The sequence below is a fragment of the Pelodiscus sinensis genome, chromosome 5 (assembly GCF_052426305.1).
Source record: "Pelodiscus sinensis isolate ZL-2025 chromosome 5, ASM5242630v1, whole genome shotgun sequence".
Lineage (NCBI taxonomy): Eukaryota > Metazoa > Chordata > Testudines > Trionychidae > Pelodiscus > Pelodiscus sinensis.
Window position 1 is genome coordinate 76,415,022 of NC_143056.1, and position 24,566 is coordinate 76,439,587.

Here is a 24,566-nt window from a genome sequence, read left to right on the forward strand (position 1 = left end):
CAGTGATCTTGAAGAAAAAGATTTTTAACATTATTTTATGACAGGTAGGTTAGTTAATAATCTAAATACCATGGGCTCTTATGCTAGAAGCTGGTACACACTTACTGTCTTTCATCCCTGAGCCCAGCTCCCCCCTGCATCCAGCCCCCACCCCCCTGCTCATGACATACTAAGACAAATCCTCTTCTTACCATATTCCCTGTCAGGGCTTTATGAAGGCAGGACTGAAAACCCTTCCAGGAAGGGAACCTCCACCACTCTCCCCCCTTTCCCTAGGAAACCCCATTCCAGCAGTTCACCACTCACCTGGGACAATAGCAAAAGAGAGCCAAACCTGCATGATCATCACCTTGACTGTCGATCTCCCCATGCTGAACTGGCTCCCGACAAATCGGAAGAGGTCTGTCATGGCGAGCTTCCAGAGAGCGATGGCGACCTGCTTCTGGAGGGGTATGGCGTGTTGCATATGGGTGTCCTGTCATGTGAGGGCAGAGGCAAGCCACTCACAGACCTCCCTGAAGGTGTCCTTCCACATGTGGAAATTCTGGAGCCACTGCTGGTCATCCTACCATGATCAGCTGCTACCAGTCGGTGCATGGTGATGCTACCACCAGAAAGCAGCAGTGCATGGTGTACAGGGAAGAGCAGGAAAGGTCATGCTGCATGAGCAATGCAGGGAGAGAGGAGAAGAGGTGCCCCTCTTTGAGCTGGGGGTTCTGTTTCTGCAGGGCCATAAGTGCAGCCTACAGAAACTGCAGCAGGAGGTGAGGCATAGGGTCTAAGAGTCGTTGACTGCTTGGAGGCAGGTCCGACTCCGTGGCTAGCATGTTTTGGGCAACCAGAGCAGGCAATGAAAAGGCTGTCTTGTCCCTCAAGTTCATAGACTCATAGACTTTAAGGTCAGAAGGGACCATTATGATCATCTAGTCTGACCCCCTGCACAGTGCAGGCCACAGAATCTCACCCATCTGCTCCTAGAATAATAATAAGTTGATAGGCAAAGGAGAGGAGCCTGAGACATGACTGGACAGGGGGCACCCTTTAATCTCGAGCCTCAGATAGCCTTAGGATGCAGCTCCATGAAATGAGTGTTGGCCTGATGCCCTGCCTGAAGTGCTTCTGGGTAGCCTTAAATGCGATTCAGCATCCAATGAGTGTGGATGCTGCATTTTGAAATAGCTCAGTGCTATTTTGATGGGCATTTGCTGTGTAGACATGCTGTGTAGACCTGCTAACCTGCATCCTATTTCAGAAGACATTCAAATCTGCACTTGAAAGGGAATCCTCTGAACTGGCATTCATGCTAAAATTCGACACTCTCCACAGGGGACTTAACAAAGACTCCAGCTATCTTACCCATTACAAAGATAGCTTCCCCAATTATCACCTCTAATACTATTAACTCACAGACATCTACCCTTCCCCACCTCTAATATCATTAACTCACTGGCATTCACCTTCCTTCCCCCCCCCCCCCCCCGCAACCGCCTTCTGTTCTGAAATGTGATTTGTCCTTTTCATATGTGTTCATTTTTTTTAAATTGTATCCTTTGGTATATATGGCTGTGACTATTTTCTTCTACTATTTGATCTGAGGAAGTGGGTCTGGCCCACGAAAGCTCATCATCTAATAAACCATCTTGTTAGTCTTTAAAGTGCTACATAGTCCTGTATTTTGTTTCAGCTACACCAGACTAACACGGCTACATTTCTATCACTATTCTACACTTCTTCAGATGACTGTTTGTCAATAAATTCTGGGTTGGCACATGCCTCTTAAATGTCTTTATTGCTACTGGCTCTTTCACAGGTTCAATGTTATGCTAATAGTCCTGTCAAACTGGAAGGATTTTTACTTTTAAAGTAAAATATCCACTTTTGAGGAAACTTAAAAAACAACCAATAGTCTTGCAGCACCTTAGAGACTAACAAAACATGTAGATGGTATCATGAGCTTTCGTGGGCACCACCCACTTCTTCAGATGAATGGAGTTATTAAAGGTCCAGTTTTTAAATAAATAGAGGATGAGGGGCAAGGAGGAAAAAGAAGGAAAAAAAGGTTTGTGTGGGGGGGAGGGTAGAAATAGTCAATTAGAGTGTCCATGCTACATGAAGCTGATAGAGAAGGTATTAATAGTTCTTAAGTACCCATTGTTTGTTTTGTATGTCATTAGGATGTCCACTCAATCTGTTTATTCATACCTCTGTTATAGGAATCAAACTTGTAAATGAAGTTGAGTTCTAAGGCTTCCCTGTGAAAGAGTCACCAGTATGCAAGCAGCAACCGCCTGCTGTGAGAACCTTCAAGAATGGTCAGAATAGGAATTGGAAAAGGGGACAGGTTAAGCACTAAGACCCAGGGAAGGCTGTGCCTCCTTTTGCTTCTTATACCTACTTTCCATGGATAAAACACTAAGAACGAATCTCAAATTATGCTTAGTTCCAAAAAAGTTTGAATACTTGTGCTTTAGTTGGTTTGTACTGAGAGTTTCACATAAATATTTGGAATTTGAGAGAGGCTATTATGACCACATTTATGATCCAAGAGAAAACAGTAATCCTTCGGAATTTCAGCAAAGTTCCCCTTCTTCCTCAAGATTCCTAGTTCCTCTTTGTTCTATCTTTCACGCTATAGATGATGGAGTCCTCTGCACAAAAAGGGTTATTATCAAACTGCTTTAATAAGTATCCTCCTCATGTATTATTTAAAAGTGATAATTAATTAATTAATTAAAGTGAGCACCAATTGAGAGAACACAGAGGTAAGACTGAAATATTTTGTATTGCATTGTTGTTGTTTTTCTCCCTAGGAAACAGTTCATGACAGTAAATGGGAGCACACCACTTACTGAAGTTTTAATTACTTTCAGATCAGCTTATTTAGTTTACAAGTTATTATCAATAAGTTAATAGAACATTAATTAAGAAATGTACTCATTAAGTTTAGGTTCATATTCATAGAAAGTGGTTCTCACTGAGTTTTCCCACCTAACGAGGACCAACTTCAACATTTACTGTTTAGCATAATTACAAAGTTGAACAACAACCATCCACTACAGTAGCAATCTTTTTTATGATTACCAGAATATCCTGCAGTATTCAGTTGTTTACCCTACATGGATAGATGATGGGTGCAGATTTAGGAAAATAAAAGGAGAGTCTCAAAACTCTCCTCAGATCAATTATTATCACATGCAAAAATACCTTGGTTGCCAACTGTAGTCTATAGACCGCTTCCTGGCAATCCCTTCACCTCTTGCATCTGCAACCCCACATATCTATGGCCCCACCCTGGAGCCTGCACTCTAGTCAAAAGATATGATTATGATGAGTCCTGAGCATCAACAATTTTCTTCAACTGGGTCGTGAGAAAAAAAAGTTTGAAAACCACTTACTTAAAGGATAGCTAAAGTACATTTAAGGTTTTCCCAATGTAATTTTTCCATATCGGCAGTGGTGTTATTTGAGCACAATGAGATGATCTTCACAACTGTGAACGGGATTTCTTTGTTTAAGATGTGGTGCACACTATGAAAAAGTTTGAGAGCCTGTCGAATAGTAGAAATCAGTACTGTAATGGTTGTCAGCAGGGAGAGATTATTAAGCCTTATTATTTATTTAAGTGACAACAATGTGCTTTACCCTGTACGAGATTCAAGGGAGCCCCAGGTGTATAGAGCTTACTGTCTAAAAGACAGATGCAGAAAAAGACAGGACACAGTGGGAAATCCACGAGTAGTAGTAACTTAGCATTTTAAAAAAAGAACATTAACTCATTTCTTGTGGGCATTGCAAAAGAAGTTAGTCTTTAAGAAGTACTTGAAAGATGAGCTGGGGAACTGGAATGGGGATTAACTATATAAAAGCTTAGGAGCATCAACACATCTGCTTTATAAGTTACAAGCCACAGTGGAAATGCTGTGTGTCACAGCACTCCTAATTCTACTGAATCTGCTTATGATTTCTAGTGAAGGGAGAACATTTAGAAGGCATATTGGAAATATTTTCTGAACATTTTACATGCCCATCTCCTCCCACCCCAAACACATCTTTCTCCAATATCACAATCCTGTAGGTCCATGCTTGGTCTCACATTTAACTTCCCTGACCCTGATCTTCCTGAACTCTAAATCTCCTTGGCTACTGAGAGTTTAGATGACACCTTTCACCTCATTGGAATGCAGTTGCTATGGTTTAATTCTAAGTGGAGTAATATGCTAGTTTAAACAGAGAGGCTGATCAATAGTTTAATCAGTCATTTTGTTTCTAATTCTTTCTGCACTACCTGTTCCAGCTGTTAATACCTCTTTACTTTGGCCTGCTGCAGCTCCAAAGTCAAACTCAGGTCAAACAGAGACAGATAGGCATAGGAGGAAAAAAAGAGAGACAATTTGCCTGTCTGCTGAGTTTTTTTGCAGTTGCTAGAAAAAAGCGAGCAGAATATGTAAACCCACATATCTATCCTGACTGTTGGCCTCTGCCGCAGGAGCAGTTTGCTTTTACACAAAGAGCATGAAGTTGTTTTCAAAAGGAGATTTTCAGAAGAAGAAGCTAGAATAGGGACTATGTTAGGGATGATTACAATATGCAAAAAAACGATTCCCTGAAGGCCTCCACATTGGAAAACTGGACCGTGTCACTCATTCCTTTTTATTGTTCTGCATCTACAAAGACTAATTTTGGAGATGGTTGAGTATTTGTTTCTGAAGCAGCCCTTATAATTGCAGAAATATTCCTAAATATTCACTGGGTTATTTACATAAACAATATAAACATAAAGGATATTTATATTCATTTTTCAGCACTGCTTCTCATGACAGATTGACTAAGAATTAGGAGAGTATAAAACTAGATTGAATCCCCCTTTATGTCCTGATTGTGCTGAACTCTACTCAGGCATAGCAGAGTGTGTAGGCTACTCTTTTCAAGGTGATCAAAATGGACTTGGAAAATAAATAGAAAATGGTGGAGAGCTTCGGAGAGCTTACAAAACCACTGGAAATGAAATTGAACTCAGTGTTTTGAATTGCCTCTCCAGCATTCCAAATTCTTCATTCACATGTATTTTGTAAATCAAACTGTTACTCAAGGGAGAGATGGCTTTTGGCAAAGAAGAGTCAGTAATGAACTGTGCAAGGTTATTCACTTAGGCTGCGTCTACACTGCATACTTATTTTGAAATAACTCATGTTATTTCAAAACAGTGTGCATCTACACAGCAAGCCTGTTATTTTGGAATTATTTTGAAATAACAGACTTCTTACTCAGACTTCTCTAACCCTCATTTCATGAGGAGTAAGAGAAGTCAAAGGAAGAGTGTACTTCCTTCGACTTCCTACATTGTGAACACTGCCAAAAGTCGAGTTAAAGTACTTTGACTTCAGCACACAATTAACATACCTGAAATTGCATATCTTAACTCAGCTTTATTCTGCAGTGTAGATGTATCCTTAGAGATTTTATACACAAATATTTCATTGTGAAAGGAACTGGGAATTTTTGATTTGGCCTTTGGGGATAGAGCAAGCAAATTACCAGTTTTGCTTATTCTAAAAAAAAAAAATCACCATTTTGTTGAAATGGCCCAAAATTTGATATTGCTATTGGCAAACAGTAGCAATCACATACTATCTATCACTAGTCAGGTGGATTTTCTTCCACACTGTTTTCCTAGATATCTTTCTGATTCCAGTTTTAGTTAATAAATCAGACATAGCAACCAAAACCAGTAGTGAATGAATTACAAATGTGGATTTAACAGTTGCTTTAATGCTCAAATCGGGCCCACCAACAGGGGGGAAAGGAGGCAATTGTCTCGAGGCCCAGCGATTCAAGTGGTCCGGGGCTCCTGGCTGCCAGCAGTGGTGGCGGCCAGAGTTTTGGGTCCTTTAAATCACTACTGGAGCACTGCGCATTCTGAACAGTGCTATGGGCAGAGAGGGGAGGAGAGAGGAGGGGACACACCATGTTCTGGACGGTGCTGAGGGCTGCCTGAGGGTCTGGCATAGGTGTGCTCCAGGTGGTACTCATAGCTGGTTGCCCCCAGCCCTACCTCTTCCTCCCAAGACTCTTCCCTTTCTGGGAGCACGAAGCTACCCTCCCCCGTACCTTGCTTAGTGGGCAATGGAGGATGTCGGTGTCCCTGGCTAGAACTTAATATATGCCTGACAGAAATCCAGTAAAGGAGTCAACATTGTATTCCTCTAGCATAATTTGAAAAGCCTGAGAAATCTCTCCCAAACACTCCTTCTTAAACACAGGACAATTTGTAATTAACTGAACCTTATAAAGTAAGTGCTACTTCAATGCATACTTTCCTGCTCAGAGATGTCACCTAATTCTAGTTTGGCTGTAAGATCTCATTCAACCGTCAAATGAAAATCTGTGGCACTATGTCTGAATGCTGATGGTACCCAAGGATTCATAAAATATAGTACAGGTGAAAAAAATGCAGAAATAACCCAGTCTTTCATTTGGCATTTCCTCTCGGTTTAGGATTTCACAGCTCTCAGAAGACTAGAATATTACATTTCACTGGCAGAGAACCAGTGGGATTAGGCACACTGGTGCCAACATCACACAATGGCAGGGAAATGATTGAGAGTGTGGAAGAAAACAAGTCCTCACTCTGAGTTTGTAAGCAACAAGTCAGAGGTAGTTTATTCGAGCAATTGCATGGGAAGTCTGCAGTCGGACAGGGGATTCCCCTTCCTTAGGCACATCTTCAAAGTACAAGCAGTAAAAGACAAGTATATATACCTTCCCGTTATATACATCAATAGCTCATAGTTATCTCTTGTTTATACAAACTCCTTCCAGATGCTTCCTTATCTCAAGGTTCCTGCTTAAGTCAGCATTCCATCCTTATCTTCTAAGAGAGACGGAGGCAGCATCTCCTACAACTCTGTGTGGTTAGGGTTAGCATTAGCTTGTCTTTTGCTCCACTTCTAACAAACCTGAGATGGCTATGCACAAATCCCTTTTTTCCCTTTTCCTGCTTCTACAGAGAAATATACATGGATAATCTTGGTAAATCGCTTGCAGCACACAGAGCCTCACCCTTACATGGTTAGAAACCATCTTCTTGTTTCCAGCCTGTTCATGGACAGTTTATATCCATTTATTTTTGTGTCAAGATTGACCTTTAGCTTAAATATTTCTTCACCCACCCTGGTACTTTCTCCCAGTGTGTTTATAAAGAGCAATCATATTCTCTCTCAGCCTTCTTTCTGGTAGACTAAACAAGTCAAGCTCTTCCAATCTCCTCTCATAAAATAGGCTTTTCATTCCCTATCATCCTAGTAGCTCTTTGCACCTGTTCCAGTTTGAATTCATCTGAGTTGAGCATGGGTGATTAGAATTGCACATAGTATTCCAAACGAGGTCTTAGCAGTGCCTTGTACAATGTCATGAATACTTCTCTATCATTAGCAGAAATGCCTTGCCTAAAACATTTTAGAATTGCATTTGCCTTTTTCACAGCGGCACTCTTTTAGTGGCTCATGTTCACCTGTGATCAACACACACATACACACACAGAGGACCCTCTCCTGCTCTGTTGCTTCCAATTGATAAGCCCCCAGCTTATTTCTTACTACTAGACCTTAACTGCATGATCTTGCTCATTGTACTGTTGAATGTAATCCCATTTCTATCTCTGGGAGGAGATTGTCATGAAAGATTTTCTGGTGTCTTAAATGCTGCTTTGGAATTTAGTTTAGTTTCCAAGCTGCCTAAGCAGAACTTTCACAAGTCTTATTAGAGAAATGCATTTTCCTTTTTTTTCTTATAGAAACACGGTAGATTCACACTAGATCAGACCATGTAGTTCAACAGCTTTCAACAATGGCCAGTACCAGATTCCTCAAAATAGACATAACCTATTCATAGGAAATGTTCATCAACACTCTATCATTACAGGTTGGAATATGCCCTAAAACATACTTTTCCTTTGTATTTAGATAATTTATGAAAAAAAAAATCTGTTTTTCCAAGAGAAAAAAGACAGGAATATTAAAACTGAAAAACAGACCTGAACCAAACTCAGCAAGATTCAAACTTCCTCAACTCTGAGAAAACGTGGACCTGAATACATACTTCATAGCTTCTACTCATCTCTCTTAGAAACATTTGTTTTGTTTCTACCATATGAATAATTTTTTTTCAGTGCATTAAACCCACTTCATTTCCTATGATGCTCATCTCTATTGAACATGAACATCCTGAAAAGACTGACATATTAAGCCTCACAACAGCACTACTAGATAGGAAACTATTAGCTTCAGGTTCACAAAGAGATGAAATAATCTGAACAAGGTTCACACAGGCGATATGTGTGGCAGAGCCAAAGGTAGACTCCAGGTCTCCTGACTTCCTGGTCTTATGTCTAAACTAGAAGACCATCTCCTCATTTTACTTGGGTATAATAATAGATATGTAGCCATGTTAGTCTTGTCTAGCTGAAGCAAAAATCAGGACTATGTAGCACTTTAAAGACTAACAAGATGGTTTATTAGGTTTATTGTGGGTCTGGCCCACAAAAACTCATCACCTAATAAACCATCTTGTTAGTCTTTAAAGTGCTACATAGTCCTGTTTTTTTGTTTTTACTAGAATATGTTTGTGTTAGAGATTAAAGATTATCTTTGGTAAATTTTAGCTCCTAGGGTGGAAAATCATATTCAGGCATAAAGAGGGAACAATGCAAAAAGTGTGTCTATATTGCTGAAGATAATGATCAAGGAGATTGATAGCGAATGCGAATCATAGTGGTTGCTTTGACTGACTGTTGTGATATTGGTAGTGTAACAAAATGTCCTGATTTTATAGGCACAGTCCTGGTATTCAGGGTCTTATGTAGGTGCCTATTACTTCTTCCTGGTTCTTATTTTGTGCATTTGCTATCTAGTCACTCTAGATACTGGCTGTGGCAAAAAGCTCCTATTTGCACATGGATATTGTTCACCAAAGACAGCCCAGTTGCTTGATTTTGGACCTCTCCAGGTGGAGCTACAGAAATATACACCAGTTGAGCTTCTGGCCACGTATGTACCTCAGGTGAAATCCTGTCCTAGCCCCTTTCACTTTTAACAGCTCAAGATTTCATCCTCCTTTTAAAGTTTGATCACAAATATATGTGGGTATGTCTACACTACCCCGCTAGTTTGAACTAGTGGGGTAATGTAGGCATACCGCACTTGCAAATGAAGCCCGGGATTTGAATTTCCCGGGCTTCATTTGCATAAGCGGGGAGCCGCCATTTTTAAAACCCCGCTGGTTCGAACCCCATGCAGGTGTACCGGTGTTCGGAATAGGAAGCCTAGTCCGAACTACCTAGTTCGAGCCCCGTGTAGCCGCACTGCACAGGGTTCGAACCAGCGGGGTTTTAAAAATGGCGGCTCCCCGCTTATGCAAATGAAGCCCGGGAAATTCAAATCCCGGGCTTCATTTGTAAGTGTGGTATGCCTACATTACCCTCCTAGTTCGAAGTAGGAGGGTAGTGTAGACATACCCTGTCAGACATAGGAAATATAGGAAAAAAATATTTTTGTGGGCAACAAGATCAATATAATTACTCAGAAAAAAGGAAGGGAGGGAGCCATATCTGCAATAGATAAATGATTGACATCTGGAGTAGAGCAGGTTCCAAATTATGATTTTTTTTTATAAAACTTGTTTTCTTTCAGAAAATCCCAGTTTATTAAAACTGAAACTTTTTATGGAAACAAATCCATTTTGATGAAATTTTCCTTAGGAGGTGTTCTTGGGTACAGTATGGAGAGAGAAAGAGCAAGGCACACAAATGTATCTTCGGGTATGAATACACTAGCCACCCTAGTTCGGACTAGGGTGGTTAATATAGTCATTCAAACTTGCAAATGAAGCCCGGGATTTAAGTGCAGTCTTAAAAGGCTTCTGAAGCAGGATGCAGGTAATTAAGTTGTTGAGACAATGTCCTTTCTGGTTGAAATGGCAAGAAACTGTTTTTTCTTTGTGATCCTGTCTAATATCTGTTTTGTGGGCATTGATCCTTTGGCGAAGTGTCTGAGACGTTTGTCCAATGTACATAGCAGACGGACACTTTCGGCACATGATAGCATAAATTATATTTCTGGATGCGCAGGAATATGTGTTCCTATCACTTACTCCTTACTAGGCTATTCTAATCAGGTTATTTTCTCTTATCCAAAAGTTCAAAAGGTCAAATTTTAATTCTGATATGAAATAAAATCAAATGTTGACAGCTCAAAATGTTCATGATCAAAATTCTTGTTTTCTGGATAGCTCTATTCTGGAGTAGGAATTCCTTTGGATTCTGAGAACAAAGCAGGTTCCAAGGAATACACAGATTAGTGCTTTTAAACAATTTTGACTGTCAAGGCACTTGTATGCTTATGCTAGATAATGCATTTCTTGCTTTGAGGTAGCTGGTGAATTAACTGTGATGAGAGTAATAAAGGGGAAGTTTAATGAATTGTCTATTCTAAAAGGATCTGAGAAATAAATAAATAGAGGAGACCCACTTCTACTGTAGTTTATTTAGCCTACCCTAATCCCATACTGTTTCCTGTTTCACTTCTTGTTTATGCTTCTCATTATATTCTTTGCTAACTTATTAAACTCTTGTGAACAATATTAATGTTAAACATGAAGGATTGGCTCTAGGGCTTTCATAAGAGATGAATATATGTTCTGTGAAGCTGCATTCAATATTTGTTTTTGAATACTACAGCTAATTATCCTTGTGGAACTATGTGCTACTGCTCATTAGATAAGACTAGACAATCTCAGCCTCGGGAGTGTTTTAACATTACCTCTTACTTTTGCATATAGTTTGGATATAGTTGATTCTTTATTTACAAAACAGAAATATTATTAGTATTAATAATAATAATAATAATAATAATTAATAATTAATAATTTGCACCCAAAGAAGCCAAAACACTTCACATATATTAATTCTGCTTCAGAATATGTCTGTGAGGTATGGAAATTATTATACTGTCAATTTTACTGAAAGCATACATTTTCATAAGCATTTTCTAACCTGGGCTTTCTCAATATTTGGGTGTACAATATGAGGCACCTTAGGACTAACCTGCAGAATTGCTGAGCCTCTTCTAACTGCCAGTGATGTGAACTGGAGCTATTGCTATTTGCAATTATGACAATCAGCCCAGCAGAGATACACAAAGAGGAATTGATGTAGTCAGATCACCAGACTAAGAAGATTGTTTTATCAGTCACAGTTTGGATGGATTAGAGGGAATTAGAAGCAATCAAGCATTATGTGCATCAGGGAGGTCAGACAGAAAAGTGGTTGAAGTTATCTAGATTGGAGATAATCAGAGATGAGCAAGACTGTTAGAATGATGTTTTGGATCTTCAAAATGTTATGAAAGAAAACTCAAGAGAATTTGGCCATCATCTGGATGTAAACTGCCAATGTGAGGGAAGACGTGAACAAGAGCTACATGATACTCCTGTTTTTCCTCTAATTTGGATCTTCAGTAGTTAATACATAAGATTTTGTCAACACTACAGTGTTATTTCAAATAGCTTATTTCGAAATAACGTATCTAAACACAAAATGCATTTCGAAATAGCTTTTTGCTATTTTGAAATAGCGCGTCCACACTGAGTGGACTCTGAATCGCATTTAAGGCTGTCTGGACCCAGTTCTGGCAGGGCACCAGGTCAGGACTTACTATGTGGGGCTGCTGCCTGAGGCTATCTGAGGTTTGTGCTTAAAGGGACCCCCCCGGACAGCCAGTTCTCAGGTTTCTCTGCTTGCTTGTCTACCTTGATGAGGGACAGCAAAGCATTTTGTCTGTGTGTGCTCTAGTTGCCCTCACTCGGGACATCACAGCACTCTGCAACATGGAGCCAGAACTGCCCCTGGGCACTCTGGTGATTCTCTTGGATGCGTTGCTGCGAGCCTGGCTGCACTTTCTGCAGGCTGCCATCTGGGAGGTCCAGCCAGGGGCTGTCAATATCCAGGAGGCCCCGCGGGAGAGCTTCCACCCTGAGGAGCACTAACAGACTCCTTGGTCTGCCCCACTGGGGGCCTGTGCCTCATTCCTCCCTTCCACTTACCCCTTCCTAGCCCCCCTTCCTGATGTCAAATAAAATACACGTATTTTCATGAACACAAACTCTCTTTAATTAACAAAACGGGGGGGGGGGAGGGAATGAAACTCTGGTGAAACTGGAAAAAGGAGGCAAGAGAGGGGAGAAGAGAGGGTGGGAGAGGGGAGGGGGAAACCTGGGAAGAGGGATCTGGAAGGGGGAAGCAAGGGGAAGAAGGGGAGGGGAAGCTCAGAGCTCAGGGTTGGGGGTCTCATCGGACCAACTTGATTGTCATGCAAACCTGCTCATGGGTTTGTATGTGGCCCTTGATGGCCAGGCTGGCAGCTATCCTGCCATAGAAGGTTGTGTTACTCCATCTAGTGCAGAGATCATGGACGTTGGGGGCATCCCCCCCCCCCAAACCTGAATAAGGTCCATGATCTCCACCCTGGACCAGGAAGGTGCCTGCCTTCTCCGGGCCCTGGATCAGCTCCTGGGTCAGCTCCTGGGAGCTGGCAGACTGCTCCTGGGGAGCGGTGGAGGACTGGCTGCCAGTGGCTTGCTGGCTCATGTTTTGGGGCCACTGGGTCAGGGGCAGTGACAGCTGGCTCTGGGCTGGCAGGCTTGGAGCTGGCACAGGTACTGTGGACAGAGTCTACTCCTTTAAGAGCTCTCGGGGGGGGGGGGCGGGGAATGAGGGGGGAATGAGAGAGAAGGCTGGAGGCCGCCTATTTCGAAATAAGTGTCTACCCAGCACTTATTTCGAAATAGTTATTTCAAATTTGATGTTATTCCTCGTAGAATGAGGTTTATCAAATTTGAAATAAGCTCTCCACTATTTCGAATTTATTTCGAAATAGCGGTTTGGCCGTGTAGATGCTAGGAAAGTTATTTCGAAATAAGGTCTGTTATTTTGAAATAACTTTGCTGTGTAGATGTACCCTAAGACATTATATGCTAAATGACACATTTGTTTATGTGGGCCACACAGTCAAAAATGCTAAACTGCAAAAGAAAGTATTTTGCATAACATACATAAAACTAAGTCTGAGCTCTTTGAATAAATGCTTTGCATATCCCCTAGGTCAGCAACTGCATTTTTTCAATCTATAGAAAAGTAAGACAAGGATTTCTGGAATTTTCAGTAAGAAGTGAGAAATTATTTGGATTATAACACAAGACAACACATTCAAAGACAGAAAGAAAGCATCCACCTTTGTCAGTTAAAATCTCAGTAGAGACATTTGGATATAAAGTACAATTAATTATAAGTATAGTATATTCACTATAATGGCTTCATTATTTCAGCTGACTGCATTTAATAGAGCAAAATGCATAGGACAAGTTCTTCAGCATCCAATAAAATCTTTGCAGATTGATAAATCACAAAAACATATGAGTACAATAATTGTAAATAAAAAAAAAGTGACCTGGCTAATATCTTCAGTATCAAATATTAACTAATAAAGGAAAGGGCTACATTTTCTTCCAGTGTAAATTAGTGCTGCAACATTAACATCCACCCTAGGTATTTAAGAAAACAAAATCAGTCCGTCTTTAGGACTCACTTTTCATGGTTAGAGAAGATAAAATTAAGCATGATGTTGTGATGAGTTTGTTGGCAGCTAACACTGTATCTGCATTGGTGTTAGGATATGCTGTGAGCTTTCCGTACATGATAAAAGAGCATCAAACAGGCAACAAAAGTGCATTGGGAAATATCCCAGGAAATGTCCTGCAGGAACTGAGGTTTATTGCACTAGTCTAGCATCATATTCTGGACTGCATGTTTCATGCATGTTTCTAACCTATTTTTCCTTTCTCACTGATTATTCTGATGAGGAAAATATTTAAGAGTAGAACTAGGCTGATGTACTGTTCAGATTGGATTTGAAGTTCAGATGTGAAATCAAATCAGACTGAATATGGGATCAAAATCAGTTGTGCTGAAAACCCATGAACTGTGCTCATTAGATTTCAGTCCACAATGCTGTTTAGGTTATTTTTGTCATTTTTAACAATGACATTATTATTTCAACTGCCATTCTCATAAAATCCTGGCTACTTCAAACAAGAATCAGAAGTTGAACATCACCTGGATTTGGATCCATCTGGAACCAAACCACTCAGAGGTAGGGGTTGGATTTGGGATGTGGAACCAAGCAGTTTTCTGTTGCTCTAGTTACAGCTAAGCATGATTTTGTCCTTTACAAAAGTATGTAGCAGGCGATACAGTAGATCAAAAGACAAAAATACAAATCTAGACTGTATTTCACAATATACCTCAGTGAATGTATCCTAATACCACACTTGTCAGGTAACTAAACTTGTTTAATCTTATTTCATTTGAAATTAGTGTGATGACTCATGTAAGAAACAGCTCACCAGTGAGAATAATGGGTTTATAATTATGTCCTTACAATGCAAGGACATATCAGTTGAGCATTTTTTCTACCAGTCAAAATACAATGCCAACTTTTTGAGGAGGATATAAGTTTGAATGGTAACAGAATCTAGTTTCAGATGAACTCCATGGTTTATTGTAGTTACCATTATTGTGGTTTGTAGGGGTGTAGGATTCCTGTGTTTTCTCTGAACATTTAGTTGGTTCATTGTTGATGTAGCCCAGTTATTCTGAGTTATGATGGTCTTTATCCAACCTGACAGCTATAGTACTTTTGAGACTGTACTATTGTTTTCATCATCTGGCCTTTCAGCTGGATGGTGTGTTTCACTTTGAAGGATAATATTTTATTTGATGTTTTCTTTGGCCTATTCTTTCTCTAGGTTCTTACGGACCAATCACTGAACATCTCCCACTGACAGCAATAATCTCTCTCTCTCTTTCTGTTTCTACCTCCTGATGAAAAGAAGCAGGCTTGAACTTTTTTAGATAAAGCATATGTGACAGAGAGGACTCACCCCCATGGCACTTTCCCTTGGACATCCTGGGGATTAGCTCCTTCCTCATATAGGGCCCTCCTCCTCTGGTGGTATCTCACCATCATCACTTTGCTTTTGACCCTCATCTCTTCCTGAATTATGGAATCCTTTTTCTGAGCACTGCCCTCTAGTTGTACTGTGCTTTATTGTCTTGCCCCCCCTTCTGAGGAAGTAGACATCCACTCTCCATTCATTCACCTCAGTGGCCCACTGCAGTCAATCATTTAACTCCTTGCTTCAGAGATAAACTGCAATCTCACTTGGCCACTTTCTACCTTGGCAAGTGTGGAGAGAAATGGGAAGCAATCCTAACCACCACTCTGAGCAGGGCCGGCCCACAACATTTTGGCACCTGAGGTAGGGAGCTCAAATGATGTCCCCATGGCCTCTCGCTTGGCCCAAAACTTTGAAAGGTCTCTTGTGTCCTGTGACGGGGCTAACCTGCCCCGCACTGAGCAGGAGGAAGGGGAGCCCGTTTATTGGGTAGAGCATGCCCCTCCCCCACAGCCGTACTGGGCATGCTCGAAGTGCAGCCTCACTATAAAAGACTGCCGGGCTGCTCAGTTGGGGCAGACTGCCGGGGAGGAAGGAGCTCTGGCCCAAGCTGCAGGCCCGCCACCAGACCTGCCACCAGATTCAGAGCCGGAGGGAACGCCGCTGTTGCTACTACCAGCCCCGGGGCGAGCACGCTCCCAACGCCGACGCCAGGGGGCCGCCCGCCCCGCTGCAGAAGACACCCCCGACGCTGCTGCCCCAGAGACAGGACCAGCTGACGTGGCCGCCGCCACCAACCCAGCATCATCAGGAGGGACCTCCGTCGGCCACAAGGCTGGGGTAGGAAGCAACCCAGGGCAAGGGGCAAGGAAAACCCTGGTGGGCTCAGCATGTTTCGGGGAGGACCCCCTGCTGAGCCAGTGGTGGGAATCACCCACCACCATTAGGGCCCTGGGTTGGGGTCCGGTGGAGAGGGAGGGCCCGGACCCCCCTACCCCAACCCCTCAGGGCGTAGACTAGGCCTCTGGGCCTGCGGCGAGTACTGGACTAGGCCTCCGGGCTGGTGGCTAATGCTTTAATCACGGAAAGAAGGGAAAGGGGTGGGGAGGACCCCGCCACATGCCCTCCTTCCTCCAGCACAGCACTCCACCATCTCTGTGCATCTAGAGCAGAGAGAATACATATGCACTAGCAGCAGACACAATTTTCTACACTCTGGGTCCTAGTGGCATTCCCCTACAGTCTGGCACCTGAGGCGGCCGCCTCAGTTTGCCTGAGCCCCGACCAGGGGCCCATAGAAGCCTCCCTCTGATCTCCCCTGACTTTCCTCTCTATCATGCTTCCTTGGTCCACTTCCTCGTAGTAGCCCCTAGCACCTTTCTTGTCCTTGCCTCAAGGCCCTAGTCTAGCAGTCTTCTAACTACTCAGCACTACACTTTCCATGATGCTGATGGTTCCCTCCCCTACTAGGACCCAGCTCCTTTTCGCTTGGCTCCCTTGAGAGAATTTAAGTCCTCTGTTCTTCAGCTCCTTTTATACAGTGCTTGCTCAGCTCTGATTGGCTATTCTTCAATCCACTTTTCTGTAATCCTTGCAGGGAGGCAGTATGGGCCAAGTGCCCCATCACAGCATGGAAGCGTGAGTAATATTGTGGGAGCTGGATACTGTTTTTACAGTGGGCATACTTAAGAAATTAATTTCTGTGGTGAGATATATCCTATTTCAGCAATAGTTCATGTACTTCAATGAGGAATACCACTAAAACAATAGTATCTTTGCAACTGAAATAAATATTTTAAATGTGCCCACAAGGTATGTCTACACTACAGCGCTAATTCGAACTAACTTAGTTCGAATTAGTTAATTCGAACTAAGCTAATTCGAACTAACGCATCTAGAACTAAAAACTAGTTAGAATTAGCGTTTTGCTAATTCGAACTAGCGCGTCCACATTAAGTGGACCCTGAAGCGGGGTTAAGGATGGCCGGAAGCAGTGCCGGCAGGGCATCAGAGGAGGACTTAGAGCATGGAGATGCTGTCTCAGGCTAGCCAAGGGCTGTGCTTAAAGGGTCCCGAGCCCCACCCCAGACAGACAGTTCTCAGGGGTGCCCCGCTTGCAAAGCAGTCCTGTCTTGGAGTGCCCTGAGTGCCCACACTGGGCACATCACAGCACTCAGCCATCAGACTGGCTGCACTTGCCGCAGGCTGCCATCTGGGGAGAGGGGGCAATTGGGAGGCTGCAGGAGAGCTTCCACCCCCAGAAGCCCGCAGAGCCAGCCCAGTCCTCCCCATCGGGGGCTCGTGCACCATTCCTCCCTCACCTCCTTCCACTTACCCTTCCCTATCCCCTCTTCTTGATGTACAAAATAAAGATAACGTGTCTTCCAAAATGGAATCTGTCTTTATTGAACAAAACTGGGGGAGACTGGGAAAAGGAGGTGGGAGAGGGGAAGAGAAAGGCTGGGAGAGGGGAGGGCAACTAAAATGATCAGGGGTTGGGAACAGGTCCCATATGAAGAGAGGCTAAAGAGACTGGGACTTTTCAGCTTAGAAAAGAGGAGACGGAGGGGGGACAGGATAGAGGTCTCTAAAAGCAGGAGTTGGGTGGAGAGGGTGCATACAGAAAAGTTCTTCATTAGTTCCCATAAAGAAGGACTAGAGGACACCAAAGGAAAGGAATGGGTAGCAGGCTTCAAACTAGTAACAGAAAGTTGTTCGTCCCAAAGCAAAGAGTCAACCTGTGGAACTCCTTGCTGCAGGAGGCTGTGAAGGCTAGAACTGGAACAGAATTTAAAGGGAAGTGAGATAAAGTCATGGAGGTTGGGTCCATGGAGTGCTATTAGCCAGGGGGTAGGAGTGGTGTCCCTGCCCAAGGTTTGTGGAAGGCTGGAGACGGATGGCACGAGACAAATGGCTTGGTCACTGTCTTCAGTCCATCCCCTCCAGGGTTCCTAGGGTTGGGCGCTGTCGGCAGACAGGCTACTGGGCTAGATGGACCTTTGGTCTGACCCAGAATGGCCATTGTAAGCTCAGGGCTCAGGGTTGGGGGTCTCAGTGGACCCCCTTGATTCTCTTGCACACCTGCTCCTGGGTGGCCAGGCTAGCAGCTATCCTGCCCAAGCTGGCCACTTTCCGTGCCTAGTGCGGAGATCGTTGACAAGGTCCACAATGTCCGCACTAGCCCAGGCGGGTGCTCGCCTCTTGCGGTCCCGGGCAAGCTCCCGGGAGCCGCCCGCCTGGTCCCGGGAAGAGTGGGGAGGGCTGGGGGGCATCGGGTGGGTGGCTCAATCCGTGCCAGGTGCAGAGTCTGCTGGCTGGGTGCTGGCAGGCTTGCACCTGGCACGGGCACCGTAGCCAGCCTGTGCCCCTTTAAGGCCCAGAGTTGCCACCAGGGAAACCTGGGGAGGGCTAGACTCCCACTAGTTCGAATTAAGGGGCTACACACCCCTTAATTTGAACTAGCTAGTTCGAACTAGGCTTAATCCTCGTGGAATGAGGATTACCTAGTTCAAACTAAGCACTCCGTTAGTTCGAATTAAATTCGAACTAACGGAGCGCTAGTGTAGCGCCTATGAAAGTTAGTTCGAACTAACGGCTGTTAGTTCGAACTAACTTTGTAGTATAGACATACCCACAGAGATTAATGCTGGGAGAATTTCATCCATTTGAGATGCTCTGATGCAGTCTGGAGAGGTTGTAGAAATTCTATCCTTCTCTAATAACATTTTGCACTTCTATAGCACCTTTCATCTGAAGATTTCAAAGCACCTTACAAAACCTCACTCCTTTTAGATAGGTAAGAATTATATACATGTTAAAGACAGGGAAACTGAAGCAGAGAGAAATTAAGTGGACCAAGGCCTCTAAGGAAGAAAATAACAGAATCAAAGATATAACTTAATAGTCCCAACTCCTTTAGTGTTTAAAATAGAGTTTTGACACAAAAGAAGTTTGACGCTCAGGCAGTGACATAGGGCTAAAAGATGATAGATTGATTCTTTGGGTATCTCAAAACATTCTGGGTATGTCTACACTACCCTCCTAGTTCGAACTAGGAGAGTAATGTAGGCATACCGCACTTGCAAATGAAGCCTGGGATTGAATTTCCTGGGCTTCATTTGCATAAGCGGGCCGCCGCCATTTCTAGTTCGAACTACCTAGTTCGTGCCCCGTGTAGCCGCGCTGCACGGGGTTCGAACGTGCAGGGTTTTAAAAATGGCGGCGCCCCGCTTAGGCAAATGAAGCCCGGGAAATTCAAATCCCGGGCTTCATTTGCAAGTGCGGTATGCCTACACTACCCCGCTAGTTCAAACTAGCGGGGTAGTGTAGACATACCCCCACTTACTTTGAATGCTATAAATTATTTGTTGTCCAACTAAATGGTAAGTCCTATTTATAATAACTGGATTAATTTGACAACTTGCTGCATTGTCTAATTGCTAAAGATTTTCTTAAAATTATAAATCTTATAAAAATCTCTAATCCTATTTTGAAGTTACCAGATCTCCAGCTACATGTTAATCACTCTGTTTTCTTTCATTCTTTGCATTCATTTGTTGAATGTATTTGGTTTCCGAATCAGCCTTTTATTAGAAAATTGATGCAAGAATTCACTTTATCTTTGCATGGCTAATGTCTCTTGGTGGAACACAATGGGTTTTTTGAATTGTGAATCATTAACCGATAACAACACGTCTCTGAATGTTGTAAGCAAATCAGCTTTTCTTTGCTGTGTTTGAATCGAAGAATAGCAAGAGATAATCATACAAAGTCAGTCCTGGTAAGTGACATCTCTTGTAAAATTATGTCTTTACCCCAGACATCCATTAACTGATGCCAACACACCTCAACTGAAGAAATTTGGTACTTTTATAAAGCAGCAGGATTTACAGGTAATAACTCTTTTATAAAGCAGCAGGATTTACAGGTAATAACTCTTTTATAAAGCAGCAGGATTTACAGGTAATAACTCTATTGATAACAGTAACAATTAATAAAGAGTATAGTAATTAAAACTACATTCTGTGGAGAATTGAAATGTGCAAGCAAACCTCTCTTCTTTTCTCAGCCTCTTTCTGCAATCAAACAGGCCTGTATATGCACTGATGAGCTCAACATGTCTTTACCATTCCAGCACCAGGATGGATAATTCTCACTTCACATGAGTTTTGTCGCGAGAATCACAGGTCCGATGATAAATACCCAAGGGGAGACGGACAGAACCAGGTGGACAGTTTTATCAAATAAAAAATATTGATTTATGACAATGGTGAATTTATAGTATTTATTCTAAGATTTTTAATAGACCGTGTTAATAATGGATTTACAGTATTTATTATATTTATTCTATGGTTTCTAGTAAAACGTGTCAGAGATATAGGGATGGGAATGGCAAGGGGAATAGTCTCTAATCTTAAAATATCCAGCTACAGTAATAAAATAACAGTGATAACTACAAACTCTTATGTACTACCCACAAACAACTACAACACTAAGCTTATACAACAAGAAAAAATCAAATCATACATACCAACTTACACAGCACACGGAACATTTCACAGATATCGATTCGGTTGCGAAGGCCTTGGTTACGCCCAAGAGTCGGGGGAGGTGGCTGGTCGGTTGATCAGGCCGGCAGCGCTTTGAAGTATACGAGAAGGCACACGCACGGTGGTACGTGTGTTGCGAAGACCTCCTAGAGCAAACTGTGCCATGGGTATTTATCCCCAAATCTGCACATCGCTTTCCCGCGCTTGCATATTACCATATATGGCCCAATGGTCACCAAGTGGGGGGTCTGTGTTCCAGGGGTTGGGCCGAAACTGTGCAGGTTTCATGCCACCAGGTAAGCCCCGCAGTTCTCACGCCAAGGTGACGGGTGGGAGAGTCTGAGGCTATTTTCCCCTTTTCACACCTTTCCTTTTTCTAAAGGCAATGGTATGCAGGAAGGGTGCGGCCGGTTTCTCTCAAGGAGTACTGCAGAACAAGAGCAGCCTGGCCAAACTTTTTTACTGGGGGGGGGGCAGTTTCTTTTCTCTGACAAGTTTGAGCACAAGGTGCATCCTGCTAGAAGTCAGATGTGAAGAGGTGTGCATACCCTGCAACGAACCAGGAGGGGTTAAAACCCTGTGAGCAGAGAAAATCCTGCCCCTTCACCCAGAATGGGCAGGTTCCACATGCTGAAGCAGTTTAAAATGGAGTGGCTCAGCTCAGTCTGGGCTGGCTACAGGACGAGAAGGACCTCCAACATGAACTCTAGAGGTGCTCCTGCCAGAGACCCAGACTACAGGAGTCAGAGGCCTGGGAGATCTCTTCAAGGTACTAGTGCTTAAGAAACCCCAGGGCAAGGTGCTTGCAGTGAAACGGGAGGACTCGGAGACCACATGGAACAGCCCCACTGCAGCTCTGGTAGGAAGTGACCCAGGGAGGGTGCTGGAATAGTATCTCTCACCTGAGTGAGCTCAGCGTGTTGCGGTCAGATTCCCCACTGAGCAAGTGGTGGAGCACTCTGCCATTCACAGGGCTCTGGGTTATGGCCCAGTGGAGTAGGGTGGGCTGGGGTTCACCAACTGGGGCTGTTGTCCCAAACTATTGACTCTGGCCATTCGGCTGTGTGCCCTGAACTGAGAGCTAATGCTTTTGACTTTGGCCATTTGGCTATGTTGCCCTTAATGGAGGGCTACCCCTACTGATGCTAGCCATTAGGCTGTACTACCCTAGACTGAGGGTTGTTTTTACAGACTCAACGAGATTGCTGATAACCTGTTAGCTGACTAAGCAGCATCTACACCCCTGGATCCCTGCACCCCAAAGGACGGGGTGTGCATACACTGTGGTAATTTTGTCTAAAGCATAATCATATCCCTATCCATGGAATCTTGACTCCGGCCTTATTCCTATTCCTCTGACTTTTATCTCATTGAAAACACAATAGCCCTTATTGGCTACTCATCAAGCAGCTCTAGTTAAATGGACTATTGCTTGCTCACTCTCCAAAATCCACACAATTTGTCCTTTTAGAAAGTGTTTCTGAACTATTTTTATGTCTCTGAAAAGTGCTGTGAAACACATTCTGATAAGGGCACTTAACTGACAAACTCCCATGTAGAGAGGTAAATTGAGTGAAGTAATAGCTTTTATTGGACCATCTTCTGTTGGTAAGAACTTCCTCATCAACAGAAGCTGATACAATGAAAATAATACTTCACTCAGATTGTATCTGTGATATCCTGGGACTAACCCCAATACAATACTGCATCCAAACTCCCATGTAGCCTGGAATTGGCACTATTTACTCATGGATCTCTTCTACACCACTTCCTGCAGCTCCCATTGTCAACAAACGGCGATCCACAGCCAACAGGAGTTGCGATTGTCTGTACCTGCAGAGGTGCAGGTAAACAAATTATCTCATGGCCAGCTAGCAGCTTGTCGTTGCAAGCCGTGCCCCAGAATTTGCAAACTCCTGGAACAGAGTACAGGTTCCCTGGTTCACATTGCAGAGTTAACCTCTTATGTGAAGTTTTCAATATATACAACTTAAAAGATCTCTCATAAGTTCAGGAACCAAGTTCAATTGTAATAACTGCCAATTCACTGGTTTTTTACATCACTTCAGAGCTTGAAGGAAATAACACTTGATACTATTCAGATGGTGTCCTCCAATCAAAGCTGATACTAGCAACTGACATCCATTTTTAAACTTGATTACCAGCATCCAAGACTCTTGGCTTGCGTGATATGAGCCTCCGAAACAGATGCTAAAGCCCCTTTCCTTCTGTGTATGCAATATTTTGATGATGATATCCCATTGTATTACTCTGGAAACACATTCCATACCTCAAGATCTCTCACATATTCTCCTAGCAGTCACAGAAAAATAAAAAAAATGCAGTATTACAGCTCCTGCCAGCTGTTTCCATCTGCCTCAAGAAATAATCTTGCAGGCAAAATAAAAAAACAAAAACAAAACTGAAAGACAACAGCCTCAGCCAGCAGAAGGTGACCTATTTAAGTGCCATTTAATCCTCAAATAACTTCAAAAGATTGTCATGTATCAGACATTCTTTACTCAGAGAATCTCTGCTCTCCATGATTCTGAACAAAGACAGAAGGCTAATAGACACAAAGCCCAAACTGAGACTCACACAAACCAGGCTCGTAGATTTGTAGAGTTTAAGGACACAAGGAACAAATGTGATTTCTAGTCTGATCGTGTGTATATCACAAGCTAGAAAATTTTACCCAGTGACTTCTGCATTATGACTACACACTTTTGGTTGAACTTGCCATGTTTTTTGGAAAGACTTCCTTTTCTTTCATCTTCCTCTTTTAGCAATAAAAATGTGAGGTGAGAAATACAAAATATGCATTTGACATATGGGTGGGAGCAGTGAAAGCAACATTATATTCCTTAAGAGGTGACACTTGTACTGTAGGTTTCATGATTGGGTTAATGTTAAAAGGATATGGATTCTGGTTTTACAGAAGCTTTAAACTGCTGTAACTCCACTGGCTTGAAGTAAATGGAGTTACTCTCGATTTACACTAACTTGAATGAATTTACTCATAAATTCCCATGAGACCTGTGATCAAATCACTTAGGTGCTTTTATGAAATATGACCATGATACTATTTGATTTCATATAAGACTTACCTCACAATCTAGTTATCAGTGAGTTACAAGATCTCATTACCTGTAGAATAGTATGTATTAGCTTAGACTCCCCCAAAACTTGGATCATCCTAATTTTAAATGAAATTTAGAAAACAAAAGACTCATTTCATTAGGAAAATGTTGCATATGCAATATTTTACATGATAATCAAGAAATATTAAATGACAGATATGCCACTACTTTACTGCTGCATACAGGTATAAGCAAGTGCTAAATAACATTAGATTCATATCTTAATAGGGAGACTAAATTCTTCCAGCTGTGCCCGGATAAATCCATACTAAGTTAAATTAATGTTAATGGGTAAAGGTTTCCAAGGGCTACAAAGTCTAGGAGTGGATTGAGTGCTGGCTTAGGGGTCAGGTGAGTGACTTGCGTTCTGTTACTGGCTCAGTCACTGACCTGTTGTGTGACCCTGGTCAAATTACTTCACCTCTCTGTGCCTTGGTTTCCCCTCTCACCCTTTGTCTGTCTTGTTTATTTAGACTGTAAATTCTTTGTGGCAGTGTATGGTTTTACAGTCCCTAGCATAATGGATCCTTGATCTCATCTGGGACCTCTAGCTCATATGCAAATAACAATGCTAGGTCATAAGTCTCTAATTCACATCACCCTTCAGTACCTTGATATGCATTCCTACCGTTTGTGTGATTTATATGTAAGTGCCTCCTGCATTAAAAGGAAAACAATTTTCTCCTCCTAACTCAGGAAAATATTCCAAATGCAAAAGAAGATAGGTACTAGAAATAGTATAGAAATTGCTGTTTCATTATGAGGGTCACATTTGCATTACTTGACACACTTAGTATAGCAGTTTGCAGAACCTGGAATAGCAACAAAATCTCTGAGAAATAAGGGATTTTATTCAGACAGAACAGTGGTG

General features: G+C 42.6%; 1 long non-coding RNA gene across 1 annotated transcript; it reads left to right on the top strand.

Moving 5' to 3' along the window:
- Window positions 1–2,622: 2,622 nt before the first annotated feature.
- Window positions 2,623–21,010, top strand: LOC112546018 (uncharacterized). Its single transcript, XR_016349563.1, has 4 exons — window positions 2,623–2,762; window positions 8,909–9,044; window positions 19,826–19,898; window positions 20,075–21,010. It is a non-coding gene; the product is annotated as an uncharacterized LOC112546018 (long non-coding RNA).
- Window positions 21,011–24,566: the final 3,556 nt, after the last annotated feature.